The sequence below is a fragment of the Chinchilla lanigera genome, unplaced genomic scaffold (genome assembly GCF_000276665.1).
Source record: "Chinchilla lanigera isolate Chin_1 unplaced genomic scaffold, ChiLan1.0 scaffold00008, whole genome shotgun sequence".
In the NCBI taxonomy this organism is placed as follows: Eukaryota; Metazoa; Chordata; class Mammalia; order Rodentia; family Chinchillidae; genus Chinchilla; species Chinchilla lanigera.
The window spans coordinates 31847720-31854956 of record NW_004955409.1 but is presented as its reverse complement, the minus strand read 5'-3'; the positions used below and the strand labels follow the sequence as shown (position 1 = coordinate 31854956).

At 36.0% G+C, this 7237-nt stretch overlaps 1 long non-coding RNA gene across 1 annotated transcript in view; it reads left to right on the top strand.

The window, feature by feature from the left end:
- Window positions 1–4537, top strand: part of LOC102018165 — a 5525-nt gene extending 988 nt beyond the window's left edge. The window contains exons 2-3 of the long non-coding RNA XR_259800.1: window positions 3359–3547; window positions 4153–4537. This is a non-coding gene — a long non-coding RNA (uncharacterized LOC102018165). The remainder of the gene's footprint in view (window positions 1–3358; window positions 3548–4152) is intronic.
- Window positions 4538–7237: the final 2700 nt, after the last annotated feature.

The window sequence follows — 7237 nt, the reverse complement described above, 5'->3', positions numbered from 1 at the left end:
CCTATATATTATATATATATATATATATTCAGCAAGTACATACACCTTATTCATGTAAGGTGGTTTGGGGACAGTTCTGCTTCTAGATGTCAAATTCAGGGCTTATCCAAGGGTCCTTTTCTTACTCCAGAATCCTGGGCAAAGAAACACAGCTTCCTGGGACTGCTCTTCTCCTGGTACATTAGAGGAGCTCAGAACCATAAGAAGAAACACTCAGCACTGGCACACTGATTTTCTCCCTGTATTTCATTGGTTAAAGTAAGCCACATAACCAACCTTAAGGGCAAGGAAATATGTTCCACTCACCTATAGAGTCTTAGCAAAGGCACAGTATAATTATAGACTAAGTGCCACAAAAAAACTATTCAAATAGGTTTTATATAAACTTCTGAAGTGAATGCCAATCCTTGTGAAGGATTGTGTGGCAAGGCAATATAAAAACGAGTGCAGGCAACAACATGATGAATTGCCACGGAAGCCAGGCAACGGCTTCTGTCTTTGATAATGACAACTCTAAGGAGCACAGAGAGCAGAGTTATTGCAGCATGTAACTCCATCAGCCTGAACTAGTGTGTCCAAAAAGGAAAAAGAAAAGTAATTTCAATTTCACTGGGAAGATTTATGACAGATTTGTTTTTACAAAAAGAGTAAAGGAACAAAGAAATGGTTTCAAGATATACAGAGGGATGAAAAATTAAGAAAGTCATCTGGGCACACCAAGAGATGGTAAGTTCAATTTGGGACATAGGGAGTTTGAGGTGATATCAGGTCGTTCACTTGGGTTTTTTTTTTTTTCCTGAAAATATTTGAAACAATAATGTTGGTGCATAACACACAGTTGCACATGAATCAGGAGTATGAATGTCATCATTAAAGCTTTGGACAAAAGGAATTTCATAGAGAAAGTAAGAGAAATAAGGGAAGTGACACCAAACATAAGAATTGGAAACAATGAAACATGAAAACAATAAAACACAAAAAATGAGAAAAGGAAGGAATCACGCAAGTGAGTGTGTCCTCGAATAAGGTATTTTTGAGGCAACCAGGGCAATGGGATCAAGCACACACTTTGGCATCAGGAAAACCTAGGTGTTGAATTGTAAGACTGCCTAGTCCTGAGATTTTGCACGAGGTCTCTCACTGAGCCTGAATAGTAAAGTTGGGTTGTGTATTTTCTTTTTTTTTATTTTAAACAAAGAAAAACAAACAATAAAAATGATATAGAATTTCAAAAAAAAGATGACAGGAAATTAACAATGGTTATTACAGTGCATATGGTTATCTTCAAAATTGTTGCTCAGATTACAAGGTATAGGCATGCAAAATTGATCAAACAATATAAGCACTAGAATGGCTATCATCAAGAAATCAACCAATAGCAATTCCTGGAGAAGATGTGCATTTTCTTTCAACAATTGTAGCAGTGGTTGACTCCCAAGGTGCAAATGCAAGACTTTGTCTTCACCCATCCCACCGCAAGGGGGCCAATACAAAATTGCAAGCCAGTAAAATATTTGTCATACCCAAATGTCACAATTCTCTCTACTGATATGATGTAGTATCGTTTTCCTTCTCCTTTTTGCCTGAAGCTTTCCCCCTCCTTTAGGTATCCACTGAATTGAAAGCCTTGTCTTACTTAAGATCTTAATAGTGCAATCTTGCATTTTTTCAAAAGTATTTTTCTTCTTCCTAGTGTCTATTTATTTGTGTGTTTCTACAATGTCTGTCTTCCCTACTAGTCAACAACATAGGTTATAGCACTTTTTATATGGCCTCCCTCTCCAAATATAGTCATATCTCATATTTTAGAGAAAATTAATGCTTTCAGATGAAACTCCTCTCAAGTTCCCATTTGTGATATACTTATTTTTTCATATTTTCAATCACTACAGTTTATTTCTTAATTTAAAATTTTATTTCTGAATGATGCTGTAGCTTTTAAGATGGGAAAATGTGTCTTGAAAGTGATTTGAAGCAAATGTATGCAATTAGAGCTACTATCTAGAAATTGGATAAAATCAAGCACCTTTCCCAGCTAGGTGCTTAATGATTACTGGAGATACAATGTATATTCACCATACAAAAGCTTGCCATACTCGTAATTCTGAACTGTGTTACCATAGCCTAGATCTGATCTGCAAATCTATATTTTCAATGTCTGTTACATATAGTTGTTTCAAAACCAGTGTGTCCAAATAGACTTTATATACTCTTTTCCTCATAGCTTCTGACTCAGTGAAAGATCATGACCTATGCAGGAAGAAATAAAAAACTTGATTGTCAATAAATTCTTATTCTCAGCTTCTTGTACCCTAATCAGTTAGAAATCTAGTTGGTAAGGTTTTTCTATCTCATCTATCATTTTATATTTTCCAAAAGTGAACGTAGGCTGTGTTTCTTACTGAACCAAATGGTGAGAACCATAATTATAGATACTGAGGAAGCAATGAATGAAAATTATTGAACACTGCACAGACAAAAAGACACTGAGTTTGGTAAGGAAAGGATCAATGAGAAAATACCTTCAATTGATTAGTGGTCTCCTATTCCATGAGCAAATCTCAATAGGTTGAGGTAACATGAAAGAAATGGGCATAAAGTACACTTCTAAGGCACTGAACATCTTTAGAATAAAGGAGATTGGTGGCCTTTAAAGATGTATAAAATAAGGACATGACTATATTTTACTTTGTATAGAAGAATTAAATAGTATTAGTGTGAACTCCCATTTTAGGCTTTTAAAATCTTACTCTAAACATATTTTTATTGACCTGAACTGATTAAGAAAATTGTATAATTGTATTATTCTTTTTATTTGTTCTTATATCAGTTACCAACAGTGATACACAGTAAGTTTCCCACTGACCTCAAAAACCTGATCATGTAAATATGTTACTTAGGATATTTTCTAATGTTACAAGATAAGCATGCTAATTTCATGTAGATCCTGACCGGAAAATCACCTTCTTATCTATTTTGGGAATTGCCCACATTCCCAACAGCACCTTCCCCCATACTTGCATTGTTCTCTGTCTGAAAAAGGAACCACCTCTAAAAACTTTAACTGGTTTTCTTCTGGAACAGCAGAGACTCCTGGAGGGGAATCGACCTAAGCAAAGCAGCACCAAGTGAAGCACAATTTCTCTTGCAGGCCTCAGAGTCACAGAGATTTGGGGCGCTTGCCTAGCTGGAGCTGAGCTGTCTGTGACAGTAAATAGCCAGGCACAGCAGTGACTACAAAGTGCTATGTGCTTCTTCTCCGTGTATTGTGTGGGTTGGGAATTTTCATTTCATACTTCATTTGCACCTGCTGAGTGATGCCACAGAATGCTGATACTTTCCATCTCCTCCCACTTAGTGAGTCGCACATTATGTGAAGCAGCAGCACCCACGCTACTCATCAAGGCCCTGGCCTGAGCCTCGCTGTGGGATGTGTAACCAACCATCTTTCTGAACTCCTGCATAAGTGAATTTTAAAAAATACTATGATTGGATTAATAAGAGTACAAAACAAAAACTGTCCTGCAATTTGGGGCTTTTTATCATTGTGAGTACTCAAAAAAAACTCGTAATTGTTATCAAATGCACTTTCAAAAACATACATCTTCTAAATAAACAGCATAACAATAAACAGGGAGCGAGGGATATGAGTCCCAATTTTAAAAATTTGAAGAGATGAAGTTTTGACTTGTAAAATAAATACTTTACAAGTAATGTTCATCAGTCATATCAACATGATTTGCAAACATGGACATGTTAATGTTCAAGCACCCTGACTATTTAGAAGCCCCACCTTTCACTTAGGAGGTTCCCACATTTGCTAGTAGAAAACTGCCTGGGACACTAAACACTGGTTTGGACAGAGCTTTGGTGGGAAATACACACCAGACAGAAATTAGGTAATTTCTGAAGGAAAACCAGAAATGAAAAGTGAGCATGTGGTTTTATGAACCATGCCTTCAAAAAGATCAAAAGCCATCTTACACTTTTGAATAAAAGAGATTATTCCATATGTCTAAGACAGATACCTACATTTGGGAAAAATATATATGTACATGGGGAGATCATACAGTGTGGTTAATTTTTAAATTAAAAAAATCATTACAGTAAAAGAAATAGTGGAATTAACCCCTCCAAATCTTTCCTCTTTAGGTCAAACAAACTTCCTCCATCATTCTTCTAACGCATACTTCTAAGGCAGTTCTGGAAGTCCGCTTTCACAAGTGCCTATAGTTGCAATATTACAGCTGCTTAGATTTCTAGAATTTATTCAAAACTTTTACTTTTTATGGTTATGTTGACTTTGGGGAAGAGCTGGAAGTCAAACGGTGCCAGATCCAGTCAATCAGGTAAATGAGGACACTCTGCAATGTTCTTACCAGCCTGCCTCTCTGCTGGGTGGTATTTGATAGCAGTATTCGCTGTGTTTTTGATTACGTGACATAAGAACTCTCAAGAAAATCCACCTCCAAAACTGCTTCAGAAAATGGGAAGAACGACGGGATAAATATGCTCAAAGGGTGTGGGTATTGGGGACTGTTTTCAGAGGGATTGATAGCAAATGTGTCTTTCACTGTAATAAATATTCTAATTTAAACATTCACTGTTTCAATCATGCCTCGTGTGTACATACCAAGATAACAAGATAGGCTAAGGTGAATAAAACAAATACTTAAAAGTAATGGAATCCACATAAGCCACAAATGTTCTGTTCAGGAATTAAATAAACATGAGAACCCTATGAGAGCCACCAAGAATATAATTAATAGTGTGTACAATGTGTTGATGGCGAGCGTATGGAATGTATGAGTTTATATCAGCTGAGGTTCACACTTATGCAGGAGGAGGACATTTCCAACATCAAAATTATCCTTCACTCCATGTGCCAGAGCACACAGTAGTCTTAGAGTTTATTTATGGTGTTGTGAAGAGAAATTAAGAAGTTAATACAATAACTGAACTTTCTTCTGGTCAGGTTGACTTTCTTTAGAAAATTCATTATCTTTAATGACTGTGAAGAAGACTATGATTTAAAGTAAACTTTGAATATGCAATACAACAATATGGTTGAGTTCCTACCATCTTTTTTAGTGCAGCTCTGTATCATTTCTAATGTTCTTTTATTACTTGTTCTTCTCTTCAATGGTTTGATCAGTCTTGCATTCTTACATCTGGTAATCTGAGCAAGTTCACTGAAGATAACAACATGTAATATAACAGCCACTGTTAATTCCTATCATCTTGTTTTGAAATACTGTATCATTTTTATTGTTTTTGTACTGTTTCATTTTTGTCTTCATTGTTGTTATTTTGTTATTGTTTTTTCACTTTAAAATTTAAAAAAATTAAAGTAAACTTTGAGAAAATATGAAATCTCAATTCCTATTTCCCTTCTCCATTGCAGTTTAATATTTTCAATCCTGTTAGAAAAGAATTTCAAGTATTATTGCATGCAAGCCTCATGAAAAGAATTTAGTGAGGTTACAGGATTAACTAAACAGGTTAGTAAAATGGCATAAAACTTCACAAAATGGCAATCACTAACATTAAGGAACTAGAATTGAACATAGTATAAACATAATTATGACAAGTTCAACATGGTCTTTGATGAAACACAAGGGACTCATCATCTGGAAAATCAAGATCTCCTCATCACAAAGCACTGAGAAATGATATTGTTAGGCTACTCTCAAATGGCATATTCACATACTCACTCTATCAAAAGAGGTTGCCAGTTCAACTGAGGCATCACTCTTGACAAAGCCATGCTGAGTGTCATTTAACCCATGCTCCAGGACATCATACTCTACCGCAGAGGACAAATGGAAGCCAGAATGCGTTTCTGTATTTTCACAGGCTTCAAGGGAGGACTAATCCACAGTCTTCCCAAGAAAACTCACATCAAGGTCTCACAACCACTTTTGATAAAGGTCCAACTGTTTTTCACAGACAAGTTGATTTGGGACTTCTCTGAATATAATTAAACATCCCAGACATACTTAGAGCAGGTACATTTATTAACACATTAAACTGGATTTGCTATTCCAATACATTCCCCTTTATCCTTGTGGGTGATGTTGCTCTTATGCCTAGGGATTTTTGCCAGATTGAAAGCAGAAGCCTTTGTGAATAAACATTTCTCACTGCTTCTTATAAAAGTTTAAACTCCTTCAGGAGATTATCCCAAGGGTCCTATAAATAGAAGAAAGAAAACTGATCCTTCTTAGGAAAACAAGAGAGAAGGAGAAGATAGCCTTGAAACAGGGAAATGGTAGGAAATCGTAGTGTCCCCTTAAAAGCCTATGTAGTGCAGGGAGGTGACAGTTTCAGGTGACAGAAGTTATGTGTGGAGTGGGATCAGAAGCCCTGCTATAGGTATGACACCAAAGGATTAACAAACACTAGGAGACATGAAGAAGCTCTGCATGCTGCCCCAGGTGGCCCACCATAGAAAGCCAACCGGGATCTCCATCTGGAGGAGTTCTTGCATGGTTATGTGTGTTCTAAAAACCAGGAGACATGTACAACTTTGTAGGGCAGAGATTTTCCATAAGAACTGAGGTAAAATTCCCTCAAAAATATTTGTTTCTTTTTTTAAAAATTATATAACATGATATGTTTTGTTTACCTGAGTTGGCAAATTAAATCTCTTTTGGGCTAGAGTTGTGACTCATTTCTTCTTGTTCTATTCCCTCTCAAAAGTACAGTTGTTATCAGGTTAAGTACTTCTTTTTATTTTATTTTTAGTACACAATACAGATGCGTGGCATAAAATTTAAGACTTGGTAGTAATGTAAAATAAGATGCCTCTAGGATAAATCCATTCTTTATGGCAAGTGGGTTAAATCAGAGAGAAATGAGAAGACCATATTTACTCTAATTTCAGCTTTGGAACCACTGGTTGCTGAACACTGTAACTTTTACATAGTCACTCTATCCAGTCTGTATGTGCACTGCTTGCTTCCTCATTTTCTCAATTTATTTCCACACATACCTTCACTGAAGTAATATTCATTCTTCATTGTTTAATCATACTGCTCGAGACAACTTCCGCATTGCTTTTCCTTTTCACAACATAAAGTTGCCTGACAATGACTTACAACTCTGTATGTTCAACCAAAAGAAAGCCCTAATACGAAAGAACTCCATGACAAACATGGGTTTCTACTCATCAAATAGTTTACCAGTTCCCAGTATTTTTTAAGAAAAATGTAATACATTCAGAAAAATAACTAGA